Source organism: Alligator sinensis, unplaced genomic scaffold (genome assembly GCF_000455745.1).
Source record: "Alligator sinensis unplaced genomic scaffold, ASM45574v1 scaffold282_1, whole genome shotgun sequence".
Taxonomy (NCBI): domain Eukaryota; kingdom Metazoa; phylum Chordata; order Crocodylia; family Alligatoridae; genus Alligator; species Alligator sinensis.
This window is the reverse complement of record NW_005842380.1, coordinates 226,134-239,811: the sequence shown is the minus strand read 5'-3', so window position 1 is coordinate 239,811 and position 13,678 is coordinate 226,134. Positions and strand designations below refer to the sequence as shown.

Below are 13,678 nucleotides of genomic sequence, written 5' to 3'. Positions count from 1 at the left end.
CCTTTGGGCCTGGCAGGTCTGCGTCCTGGGTTGGCAGGTTTGGGTCCTCCTGGTCCCGAGGCTTGGAGCAAAGCTCGCCTGGAAAAGCAGGACAGAGCAGAATTGGCTTTGGAAAGGCAGTCGGGGACGGTGGAGGTGGGGTCCGGTCTCACAATGCCAAGATGGGATGGTGATAGGGATAAACACGTCAGCTGGAGCAGTGAGGGCTGCGTGCCTGGGGCTAGGACAAGTGCTGATGGTTGGATTCGGCTGCAAAGAAAAATGTACTGATGCTAATCTGCTCCATGCCCCCGGCCTGCCCCCATGGGAGCAGCTGCAACGATTGGGAAACTCTAATCGGGCAATCTGGTGGGGGAGCGAGGGAAACCGAACAGAGATTTTTTTTTTCCCTTTTAAAGTCCCAGTTAGTCTCCAGCCATGTAGCCAGCAAGGTCCCTTGTGACCGGTGATTTTGGGAGAACGGGAAGCCCTGGGAACACAGCAATCCATGCTCTTGTAATGAGAGAAGTGGGGTCTGAATTTGGCCCCCCGCGCTTTGGGGCGCAGGCTCTGGAGCTGTAGCAGCACCGGGGGTTTTTTAGGATGGAGAAAACCAGGCGTACAGCCACTCCTGCCCCCGCTTGCCTTGCACTTGATGTAGTCAGAGGTATTCAGATAGGATTTGTTCCCCTGGTATCCAGGGCTAAAAACAGAGGTTGGATTTCTCCCAGGGCAAAGCCTTTTAATCTTGGGGTCCTGCAGAGGCCAGCCCTATCGTCTCACGGGATGCATCTGAATTAACACTTTGCCCTGGGACAATCCCAGCTAACGCGAATGCTGTTTTTAGCCGAGCAAATAGCAGAGACAGACGCACAGAGCGGTTATTCGCACCCTACAGGAAGGGGGCCTCAAACTTAGGGACACCCCATTTCTTGATAGCTAGCGGGGCCCTGCTGGGGCACCCCAAATTGGAGCAACTGCTTTGGAAGCAATGCCCATGGCTTTGCCCAGAGTCATGCCACACCTGGCCTCAGGGCTCAAATACAGGGCTCCCCTGTAGACCAGCCCCTCCCCAGGCAGCACCCCTCTGCCTTCCCATGCCATGCTGCCAAGCAGGCATGTGCAGGTCCCATCTACAACGGCTATTCCCCAATGCTTTATTGCGCAGCCCCTGATTCTGGTGCAAACTCAGGGTAGGCACAATTTGCCCTGGCATTACTAGCTACGGTGACAGAGAAGCAGCCCCTGAGATCCGGTGTTTTTAAACCAGCTGAGGCAGGGGGTAGATGGCCTCAGAGCTGCATTTTGCAGATGTCTGCTGGCAAAATGATGTTTCTAACCAGGTTGTGGCTCAACTTTCCTCCCCCTGCGAGCCCTTCCCAGGTGCATTGAACACCTGCATGGGGCAGATTTGGACCCTCAGTTACACCATGGACTTTCCCAGCCATCCAGGGCAGAAAGCATATCATGGGCACTGACTTTCACAACAGTTTAATAGCGAAGACTACCCCCCAAGCCCTCCACTTGCATCTGGCTTGCGGGACAGGGCTCCCGTTCTCATGCTGGGCTGATGGCGAGGTCTGCGTCTCTATGCCGCTGCCATAAGAGGAATTAATTAACTGAGGCTTTGAGAGAACAAAGAAGGATGCGTTAGGGATGCCCCGGGCATTAGAGACCTCAGGCAGGTCCCACATGAAAATGAGGTATTGTGGTCGTGAGTGCTGGGCCTGGAGCCCTTTATCAAGCCAAGGTTTAGATGCCAGACCTGCAGCGCGGCGGGTTCAAGCGGTTTGATGCCAGGTGGGTGGTAAAGCATGATTTGTATGGGAAAAAAGCCATGCCAGGGACAGGAGGGAGACAAAAGTCCCCATGCTTCAGCCCTTTGCCTCTGAGGGAGAGGAGCTGCCTGCACATCGCTCCCAGACACCTGTTGGCGGCTGTCCCCAGGGCTTGCTAATGGTATAGCCATGCTGGGATGCAAAAGCGGCGCCGTCTTCCCTTAAAATTGGGGGTTTGAATCAATTTAATGGCAGCAGACTCTCTGGTGAGGACTGGGAGCAGCTCGAGAGAAGCTTATTGCAGCAGAGCTGCCACAAGCTCCCAGCAGCCAGGCAGAGATAGGGCTCCGGGCAAGGGAGGACTATGCACAGCCCGGGCTGCAGCTCTCCATGCACCAGCTCGCGGGGGAGGCCAGGCCAGGAGTAAAGCAGGCCCAGCTGTCTCTTCACTCTGCTGAGAGCGAAGCCCTTTGCAAAGATAATTTTCTGCTTCTTCAGAAGTTGCCAGGGAGGGGGTGAGGCTCTGCCCAGCACTAAGTCATTTATAGCCCAAGCTTTGCAAAGTTTGCTAGATTTTTCCCAGTATCTGAGCAAGCCCTTGGGCTGGCTTCCTGCACGTCTGGGGGAGAGGAGAGGAGGCTTGAAGAGCAGCCCTCTGCATGCTGCAGACCCCCACCTCCCTCTGCCCGGTCCCCACTTAGATGGTAGCTCCAGGTCACAGCTTGTTCTCTCCTCTGCGTGTGTCTGCGACCTGCACAGATGGACAGAGGGCTGGGGCAGGAGGCTGTGGGGATGGATGGGGGCAGGAGCAGGAGAGGATGGAGATGAGCCGGTGCACAGTGGCAGGGGAACCACCACCCCGGTGCCACGTGTCTGCTGTGGGGAAGCTCTCAGCTCTGCACTTGCTTACAGCCAGCATAGAAAAAGCACGGCCAAGGTGTGCTCTCCCTTGATGGAGCTTGAATGGCTTGGAGCAAGAGCAAATGTCTTCCCCACTCCCCTCCCCGGGGTCTTAGGGAGAGGATTGTGCTAAAATCATGGCCGAGCTCTTGGCTGTTTGGGTCTGGAGGGAACGGGTCCCTGTTTTCAGTGCTTTTAAAGGCCCCCGTTTGCCCCACCTGTGCAAAGGCGGCGTGCGGCAGGTTCATTGTGCCGAGATGGCAAGTGCGTGTCGGGACCCGGAGGAGACTGCAGGTGTTTGTTTCCCCTCGTTGGACCTCTCTAGGTTCAACGAGGATTTTAATTAACCCCTGTCCCTGCCAGGGCTGCAAAAGCAGAGCACCATAAACCTCCGAGCGCCGCGGTGAAGTCACCCTTCACTACAGGAGCCAGTGGGGGTACGATCCTACCATCCTCACTCCACCAAACAGGGTCCTGAGGCTTTGTGTGCTGGACAGGATGGTGCGGATGGGTTGGCGCTAGGGTACCCGGCCAGCTTTGGGGGCTGGTGACAAGTGCTGGACTCTGCCGAGAGGTTTCCCTGCGCAGGGTCGTTGGGGCGGAGATCGCGGGGGTGCTGGAGTGAGCCTGCGGCTCCATTTGTCCCCCGTGTCCCCGCCGTGCCAGGAGCAGGGTGGCTTCATGCACGATCCTGCCAGGTGCTATCACCTTCACCCCTGGGGCCGCAGACCCGAAACCACCATCAGCAGATCTCTAGAGATGACAAGCAAGAGGCTCTTAGTGCTCACAGCCCAGAGGGCCTCTGTCCTGATCAGCCACCGATTACTGTCTCCACATGACTGCATAGGAGGAAAGATAACCTTGCAGATGAGTGCCTGCCCTGGCTCCTCCTTGATGGGGATCTTAAAGCCCTGGGCAAACAGCACTTCATTTATCCACCTTGGAAGCAGAGGCAGGTCTCATCCGTACATAACAGATGGGGAAGTTGGAGCCGGAGAGCAGCTAAGTGACTTACCCAATGCACACAGCAACTCACTAGCAAGGACCCAGGCGTCCGACCCCCAGCTCTGCACTTAAACGGCGTAACCCAGCAGGACTGGGAGCAGGCTGGAGGGAAAAAGCTAGATCTGCCAGTCTCGGAGAGGTGCCAGCCTGGACTAGACGGTCCAAGCTCCCTGCCAGCTCTCCAGCGGTGGCACGGATGTGCCACGCCAGCCACTGCGCAGAGCTCAGTAGCAAAGCAAGCAAGGATGCTGCGCTGGGGGCCGACGAGCCGACCTCCATACTGGAGGAAGGCCTCTCCGTGCCGAGAGCTCAGTAGCAAAGCAAGCAAGGATGCTGCGCTGGGGGCCGACGAGCGGCCCCCCATCCTGGAGGAAGGCCTCTCCGTGCCGCCTTTGCCCCAAAACCTGCCACCCATCGGCATGCCAGGACGTCCTGGCAGGCTTGCTCTGCTGCCGGTGCCTATCCTGAGCATCACCCTTGCCCCTTCTCCAGCACAACCTCGAAGCAAGGCTGGAGGGCTGAGCAGCGCTAGGAGCCAGGACTCCTGGGTCCTACGCCTGCCTCTCCCCCGTGCTCCTGGCTCCCCGTCTGTGCAAAGCAGGCCGAGATCCAGGGGTGCAAGAGGCACGGCTAGCATTAAAGACGTTTGAAAAGGGGGCAGGCTGCATTCCCTGCTGCCCAGGCTCTCGTCGAGGCCGGACCTGGTGGAGCGGAGAGGTGAGCATCGGGGCCCTGGGCTAGGAACCAGGCTGGCTCCTCGGTGCCCTCCTGTCCTCGGCATCCCTCCGCCGTGTTTGGGTGAAAGCATTGCAGCTGGTATCCATAGCAACCTTGCAAGGTACCCAAGGCTGCAGGAAGGCTCCGGAGCAGAGGGGACCGCCAGCTGCCCCCACCCGGCAAGGGCCGGCCACCACCTTCCTCAGCCTTGCTGGACATGCCGCCTCTGCGGGTACGGGTCAACCCATGCCCTGCAGCTTCAGGGCAAAGAGATGCCACGGCCCATCTCTAGCCTGGTGCCATACAAACCTTTGTGACCCCAGTCCTGGCAAGGGAGGGGGGATGTTATTTATCTCTGTGCTTCCAGTGGGGAAACCGAGGCTCACACTGGCACGGCAGCTCGAAACAGCCCCAGGCATCTGAGCTCAGGCTGCAACCAGACCTTGCCTTTATGCAGGGATAACCCTTTTGGTCCCAGGACAGAGTGCAATTGCACAGACAGCCACACGTTAGCCTGTGTAAACTACCCAATTCCTGGCTAACAGGTAGCATCCGTCCATCCCGGGTCCGCGCAGCTATCCCGGGACTGCCTCTCTGCATCTATGGCAGAGCATTCAGCTGCTTGCTAACCCCCCATTAGAAAGGCAATGCGTGCACACGCCAATCCTGGGATATCTCTGTCCTGGGACAGATGCAACTTATCCAGGGACAAAGGCAATGTCTGTTCCTACCTTGAGTGCAACATGGTGGTGGTGCACGGGGGGATCTTTCTGAGGACTAGTGCGTTGCAGGCGATGCACCGTCTTGGGCAGTACGCAGGGGTGGCCGGCCGGCCAGGGAGCGGAGCTGAGGGCCCTATGCTGGGTGCTCAGGGAGGGGAAGAGGGAGAAGCTGAGGCTGGGGGGATCTAGACCCAGGGCAGGGGGTTGCTTTTCACCCACCCTCCTTCGAGGCAGCTGCAGGCTTCATTGCTGGGCCGTACTCTGCGCCCGTCTCTACCCCGAGAGGAGAGGGCTCCCATCTCCCCAGATCACTCCCCATTGCCGTTTGGCCCGTGAGCTCAAACCAAGCTCTGAAATGCACCCGTTGGCTCGTTGGCACAGCCGATGCCTTTAGCAGACGCCCTTGCACTTGGGATCTGAACCCAGAGCAGCTGGGCATTGCCCTTTTTTACGGCACCCTGCTCTGTCAGCCAGTCGCTGCAAGGCTCCCCCTTCCCCGAAAAAAGCCAGATGCGGGGCCGTCTCGCTCCTGCTACGTCAGCGCTTTTCCCCTCTGCTCTGGATTAAAAAGGGCACAGAGACAAAACTCTTGCTGGCTGCAATTGCCAGCAGGTCCCATCCCTCTTGCTTTACACCTATTCTCCGCTGCATTTAAAACACGCGCGTGCAGCAACAAGACAGCGCAGTTGCAGCTTCAGGCGTGCATCCACATAACTTGAGAAGGGAGAGAAAAACAATCGCACATGCACACACAGCTCCCATTGGAAGGGTCTTTCCTTGCAAAAGGCTGAGGTTTTATAGGGAGGAAATTAAAATCAGGGGACTCGTGGAACAACCCACATGGGCTTCGCCCTGCTCTAGGAGGGCAAAGCCAAGTAGGGTCTCTCTTCCCTGCATGCACCAAAAGGCAAAGCTGAGCCAGCTCCAGCTTCCAGGTAGCTCGCAGCCCACCTACCTCCCGGCAGGTTAAATAACTGGAAAATTAAAACAGGTCTCAGATCAAGGCAGCACCCAAATTACCTCCGGCCCAGGGGATTGACCACGGGTAGCATGCACACGCGAGACAGAAAAGGCCACGGCAAACGAGAGCCCGAGCAAAGCGGCTGCTCTGCAAGAGAGGAGGAATCGGCATTAGATCCGGGCCACGGCCCCCGGGACAGCCGGGTGTTTGGGAGCAGCAGGCGGGTGATCACTATCCTGGCGCACTGCCCCAAGGACCCGGCGCGCCCGCTTTGGCCATTGCTTTGCCAGGCCTGTTGGATGGGAGCTCCTTGCCAGCCAGACGCCCCAAAGAGGAGAAAGAAACGGTTCCCCCAAGGGCTTGGCTCTCCTGTCCGCTCCTCTGCTCTGCAGGATTAATTGCACTGACACCCGTAGGGGAAGGCTGGCTCGGCCCCCCGCTAAGGGCTTGATCCAAAGCAGCTTCCACCCAATGGGGAGAAGGGAGAGGAGGATCGGGCCCTACCTCCCCCGTCTTTTAACTGGAGTTGTCATTTTTCTACCCAAAAGGTGACACAACACCCCCGCCTTGCTCCTTCCCTCTCGCTCTTGGCTTCCCCGAGGCCGACCCTCTTCAGTGGATTCCAGTTGAACCAGTCTCAGGAAGATCAGGACCAAGCCCCCTGGCATTAGCTAGCCGTAAGGACAGTCAGGCCCCTGGTCTGAGCTTCCCGGGACCCTTTCCAAAAGGGGCAAAGACTCTGACCCACCCCCCCAGCCATTCGATCGCGCCCCAGCCCGGCTGCGCTGGAGACGGAGGCTGTACGTACAGCACGGACCCACCGCGGGATTTTGGCTACTCCTACTCTCCCAACGACGCGTCGGCCTTTTGTACCCCCCGTGCTCGCCGGTGTACGAGACCCGCTGTGCATGTTCGGTATCGTGTGTGCGTGTGGCGGTCGGCCCCTGCCCTCGTGGGTCCTACGCGCCCGTGTTGCCCCACCATCCTAGAAGGGGCGACTGGACCCCTCCGGGGATTGCAGGCTCCGCTCCTCCGCCGGCAGGTTACACGACGGCTGTGAAGACGGGCGGTGGAATAGCCCCTAAAGCCACGATGACCCTCCTTGCCGGAGAAAAACTCCCCCCCGTGATCTATAATTTATGTTGTATGTGCCGTGTGCGCGTCGCTTGTAACGTAAGACCGGTTGTATCTCCCCCGACTGTGAAACGCAAGAGATAAAGTCACTTTCTTTTATTGGCTCAATGCTTTTTTTCCCCTCCCTCTTTGCAAACAGGCTGGTTAGAGCCATCTCCCTGGAAAACTCATGCTCTGCCAAGGGGGATCCCGGGCCGCAGCCGCTCTGTGTGCTCTGCATTTCTGAACAGGTCGAAGCGAATAAGCGACAAGCAAAGAGCTTTAATAGAGTGGCCGTGAAGACTCCCCAGACTGATGTTAGTTATTATTATTATTAGTTACTATTAGACGTGTTATGGGGGAGTCATCCCCTGCTTCTTCTAGCCCACCTGCCCCTTGGGTGGGCTCATAGCCCGGCTAACAAGGGGTCTGGGGCAGTTGCTGCCACGTGTTGGCTGAATCTAGCTCAGCAAGGAAACCAGAAAGGGCAAGGAGAGTAGTGCCAGATGGTGAAAGCAACACCTGCCCCGCTCGTCCTTACCCCCAATGGGTGCTAGACACAGGCAGAGGGTTGAGGGCAGCCCCGAGAGCAGGGTGGCATTTGCAAGGTGCTAGTGCAATCACACCCCCAGCTGCTATTCTGCACCCTGCAATTACAGACCTCCCCGCCCCGACCGTCTAGCCCACCGCAGGCCCAAAGATGGGGCAGACGCTGCTCCTCTCCCTCCTGTTGAGTACGGTATCGCTCTCCAAGCAGCCCTATTGAAATCAATGGCATGATTTCAAAAGGAAGACACTACACAGCATAAAAACAGCAGCATGGGGAAAAAACCCCCCACCATGGGAGCTTGGAGAGACAGTCAAGTCCCCTTGCTAAACACACGCGACTGACTCGACCTCTGCCCAGCGATTCTCAACCAGGGTGCCACAGCACTCTGGGGTGCCTCCAGATCCTTTCAAGGGTGTCTGTTCAATGCCACCATGTTAGGTTTGCAAGCACAATTTGTAGGATAGACCCAGAGATTTCCAATAGATATCCAAAGTGCTGGGCTTCTTGCATTCTTTGCAACAGAAAAACTGCACTATTATTTTTCTGAGTTTTCACTCTTTTCAACAAAGAGGTGACATTTTCCAAGGGGATGGGGGGGACTTTGAGTCTACCTAGGGGTGTCTTGACTCAAGAAGGCAGACAAGGTTCTTTGGGTGAATCCGATATCTTTTATTAGACCAACTTAAATAGCTGGAAAAACCTACACCCTTGAATCGGGAAGGTTGAGAACTCCTGCTCTTCCCAAATTCAGCACAGACGCGCTTCTGAGAGTGTGCAACCCTTTATAATGAAGCTTCCAAGAAATTTGATGCATTGAAGCTAAGGGGCATAAGAGACGGGCATCCAAGTCCCAGGTGCCTGCATTACTGATCCATCTGAGAGACAGACTGATAGATGAGAGGGGAAACCGTTGTTTGAGTGGCTGCATGGAGCCCCCTTTTGACACGATACGTCTAGAAAGACTCAGAACTGCTTTTCAACTGAGCTGAAGTATTGGAGCAAATCACAGAAAAATGAGGGTAGAAAGAGACCTCAGGAGGTCACGTCTAGTCCAATCCCCTGCTCCAAGCAGGACCAGCCCCAACTCCATCATCCCAGACACGGCTTGGTCTACCTGGGCCATGAAAATCTCCAATGATGGAGATGCCACCACCTCTCTGGGTAACCTGTTCCAGTGTTTTACTATCCTCCTCACAAGACAGTTCTTCCTAATATCCAACCTCAACATCCCTTGCTGCAACTGGAGACCATTGCTCCTTGTCCTGTCGTGCAATAGTGGTAGAGGACTGCGGTAGTGCAAGAGCGATGTTGTAGCCGTGATGGTGCACAAGTTATGCGAGGTGGCCATTGGACTTGTGAAGCCTTGGAAATACTGCAAAATGTCACCAAGGCTTACCAATAAAATGAGGGTTTGCAGACTATCATGCGAGCTTTCATAGCAACCAACCACGCACATGACTTCAGAAAACTTTGAGCCTCGAGTCACCGCTGGTCTACAAGGCAAGAGCTGCCCAATGGACCAGTTGTTCCCTGCACCGCTTTTGCCAGCTTGTTGGAGGAGAAAAAACAGAGGCAGCCAGCTGATGTCTGGTGCAGGCAGGGGGAAAGGCGGGTGTGCGCCTCCGTGAATAAAACAAGGCTGTGATAACGAGAACATGCTTCCGAATATGAAGTTGGCCCTCGAGTGTCACACACAAGCAAGCGGTGCTCCGATGGCTTTTCATGCACAGATTGCAGTCGGAGGAGGAGAACATTGCATTGCGTGTGCCTGTGGTGCAGTGAGAGTGGCCCATTCCCTGGGACATGAATAGAGATGCTTACTGCGGTTGTAATTAGGAAGGTACAGCGAGGTCCTTCTGCAATCAGTGCCGACGAGAAACCCACCCTCTGCCTCAGCAGCAGCCTTGGAGAGCGCGCAGCCTCCCAGTGCAAGACGGCTCCAAAATATTCACCTAGATTCGCACTGCAGTCGAGCCTGGGGTGCTGCAAGCCTCACTGCCAAGTCAGCCAGGAAGCTCCCACCGAGTTACACGGGCCCATCAGAGCAGAAGGAGGTCTTAAGGGACCGAGCGTCTTGCGTCCGTCGTATTCCTACACCCCAGCCCCACAACCTGCTTCTTTTGGATGAAGATTTAAAATATCCTGAAAACAGGTATTTCTAGGAAAGCCATTGGCACGCATATGGTTGCACTGTGTTTCTGGCTGAGAGGGTATTACCTAGTCAACAGGTACATCCATTTAATGAAGATGCATTTGCATTTGTTCCACAGGTTTCTTCCCTGCAGGCTGGCACATAGGAAGTCTGGCTGCCTGTTTCAAGTGCGACATGCTACGCCCGAGTCCCGAGGTGCGAGCTGGCACCAGTCCTGGGAAGCCCTTGCAGACTTGGATGTCCTGGAGCCGGCAGACTCGAGTCCATCTCTGTGACAAGTCAGAGGGTTTTTAACCCGAGTTGGGTTTCTTCAGAAAAGGGCATTCAAGGATGGGACATTCGGTTGGAAATGAAGGGCACGGATATACACCAGGATGCACGGATGCTTTCGACTCCGACCACATGATTTTTGCCCAGACCTGACAGCAACAGGCAGAGGCTGGCACAAAGCAACAGGTCTGCCCCGTTCTCCTGGAGCATTTTGCTCTCTGTGAGCCTGGTGCCTGTCAGCGCATTGCACGGGTATACAGGGCACATCCAAAGCAATCACTTTTCTTTCCACAACTCACATGGCGTCTTAAAGATACCATTAGGCAGCATCTTCTGTAAAGGAAAAGCAACACGCTGTGCATGGAGAATCCATTGCAGCGTACCCTCTCCTTTGTGGGGGCTGCGCAAGCTTCAGGGAGCCTTGCATTTGGTGTATGACCATGTCTCCCTCCAGTGGCTGTCCTAAGCCATTATGGCAGCCTCTTCCTTTTTCCTACAAATTAATGGTTAAAATCATAAAAAAAATGAGGATTGAAGGGACCTCACAAGGTCACATCTAGTGCAACCCCCTGCTCAAAGCAGGACCAGCCCCAACTCCATCATCCCAGCCAAGGCGTGGTTGAGTTGGACCTTAAAAACTTCCAAGGATGGAAGTGCCACCACCTCTTTGGGTGACCTGCTCCAGGTTTTCACCACCCTCCTGGTGAGAGTTTTTCCTCATACCCAACCTAAACCTCCCTTGCCGCAGCTTGAGCCCATTGCTCCTTGTTCAGTCATCTACTGAGACCAGTCCAGCTCCATCCTCTTTGCAACCATCCTGCAGGGAGGTGAAGGCTGCTAGCAAATCCCCCCTCAGTCTTCTCTCCTGCAGATTGAATCAGCCCATTTCCCTCAGCCTCTCCTCACCAGTCCTGTCCCCCAGCCCCCAACCATTTTTGTTGCCCTCCGCTGGACTCTCTGCAATGGGTCCCCATCCTTTCTGTAGCGGGCGCCCACAGCTGGACACAGGACTCCAGATGTGGCCTCCCCAGTGCAGAAGAGAGAGAGATAATCACTTCCCTTGATCTGCTGGCAACACTCCTACTAATGTAAAAAATTCTCACACTTTTGAGGCTTAACCTCCCTCGCCCCCCTTGACTGAAAGCTAAGTGCCTGCTTTTTATTATTATTATTATTATTATTATTATTATTACTACTACTACTACGACAGAAAAGAAAGGCAATTCTTTTGTGGCAAACAACTCAGCAAGCCCACAACAGGTCAGAGGGTCTGAGACGCTCTGGATTCCTATATGAAATCTCTGGGTTCACCTTGCGAATCACAGGTGGGCATTTGCACATCTAACCGCGGTAGCATTGCAGGGCCACCCATGACACCCTCGCAGGTGCTTTAAGTACTGGGTTCGATCCTCCGTTGCCAGCTGCAGCAGCTGCACCTACAGCTCATTACAATTTGTTAATGCTGGTTTCACAAGGGGGTGGATTTATAAGTCTGCAAGCGGTACAGCGTCCTTCGAGCGGTTAACAAAGCACCAAAATGGCATTGTTGAATGCATGGGCACCAAGCAGGGCATCCAAGTTTCATTCTGAGTCTGGGGGGGTGATGAACAGGACTCAACAGAGCCTAAACTTGCAGCTCCGCTCTGTTCAGAAGAGATGCCCAACCAACAGGGCCCGTGGCTCAGAGGGATGCAAAGCCTAGTACTTGAATCAGAGCCACTGGCTTCATGTTGGGTTGTTTGCACTTTGCAGACCAGTAAAGGCTATCTTTGCTCAACGCCTACCGTTCAGCTTGCAAACTCATGTAGAAGTCACTCGTTGAGGATGCCAGGGAGAGGACGTGTCTTGCCGAACGTCCCCAAACCGTTCTGTAGCCTCCTCCAAGCAACCACAGGGAGCAAGAGAAGAAACACACGGTAGAGATTCGTTGCCTCTTGACCTCTAGGCACCCGTTTCTGGGAAACCTCTGGTTTTGACGACTATGCTTTGAGCCACCGTTTCCCCCCACACGCAGCACAGTCCATCATGCCGTTGTGAGCGAACAAGGTCCTGTGCGTTTCTTGTACACAGAATTAGATCCAAAAGGAATCAGGACTCGTGGTAGAGGTGATCTCTTTTACTCACCCAACTAGATTTTTGCAATTTTTTTTATTTTTTGCAGAAAGAAAATTTAAAATTAGATTCAAAGCAGCCAATATCCTCCCTCCTCGACCTAAATAGGCTGGGGAGTTAATACCCGACAGCAGCACGACTGGGGCCTGGCGCTGCCTATCGATTCGGTTGTCAGTGGAGCAAGAGTGGCATCTTCAGGACAGTGCCGGGAAGTAACCTGGATGAGTAGGTATCTTCCGAAACAGTTTTGCTCCAGCAGCGATGATATGCAGCCACTGGCTTTAAAAAAAAAACCTCACGGAAACACAGTTAACGTCACCCCCGGCAAACAATCGTACACTCCATTCATCCTGATGGAGCAAGACAGCCCCTCTCAGCTCATCTCTCCTTCAACAGGACGCATCACGAGACCATCTTCTGATGTGACCCATCCTTTGAGCCTACACGGGCGCTTGTACACGTCACAAAATAGGCCTTAATTGCCCTTTTGCACCGCTTTAATGGCATGGGAAGGGTCCCGATTTGGAAGTGAAGCAGACGAGCACCTGTTAATACACCTGCATTTTGCAAAGGACTCGTTTGTGCGGCTTAATGAAGCTTAGACGTGTTGTAGCCCCTGAAAACCAAGCCAGGCCAGGCTGCCTGCTTTGCACGGGCTCCATGCGGATGGGCAAAGGGGCGGTCGGCAGCAAGGCAAGCGTGAGCCAACGTGAGGGCACCGGGCAGAGACCGGGCAAGAGATACGCCCGCTTCATCGAAACACAGGGGATACGATACAGCTGGGAGACAAGGGGCTGAGCCGGGCCAGGGCTGGGTGGGCTTGGCGGCTGCCGGGGAAGAAGTCGGTGCCGACGCACGTTGCATTAGACATGCACCCGCCACGCATTATGCATGGGCGTGTTTTGCAGGACCTGCCTGCTGCAATGATCCACACTGCTGGGTTCAAGGGTAGAGCCTCTAGAGGGATGGCCCTGCTGAGGGGTATTTGCATGAGGGGACATGGCCCTAGGGATGTGGCATAGGGGGGACCACATGACCCCATTGGGATAGGGTTGCCCCTCACAAATATGGCGGCTGCCCCTTCAGCACGCTGTACTTTGCCCCTCCCTAAGATGGCGCCCAGAGCCCCCCCCCCCCAGGAAGTGTCCAGTCTTTGCCGCCTCAAAATGGCGCCCTCACCCCTCCCCCTCTCCCGGAAGTGCCGCTGCCCGTCACAAAGATGGCGCCGGCAACAACTACCACCACTTAGCGCCCCCCTCCATCCGGAAGTGCCGCGGCCCCTCATAAAGATGGCGCCGAGCGAACCCGGAAGCATCCCGCCCCTCAAAAAGATGGCAGGCAGGGGACACGTCACGGGCCGAGAGCCGGCCGCTTCCGGGGGGGCGACGGCGGCCGCCAACGCGCGCAAGCTCTAACATT

The 13,678-nt window shown here is 55.5% G+C and overlaps 1 protein-coding gene across 1 annotated transcript in view; it reads right to left on the bottom strand.

Moving 5' to 3' along the window:
• The window catches only part of SLC39A11 (solute carrier family 39 member 11), a 255,618-nt gene that overhangs the window by 234,409 nt on the left and 7,531 nt on the right, over window positions 1-13,678 (bottom strand). The gene's annotated exons all lie outside the window — the stretch shown is intronic.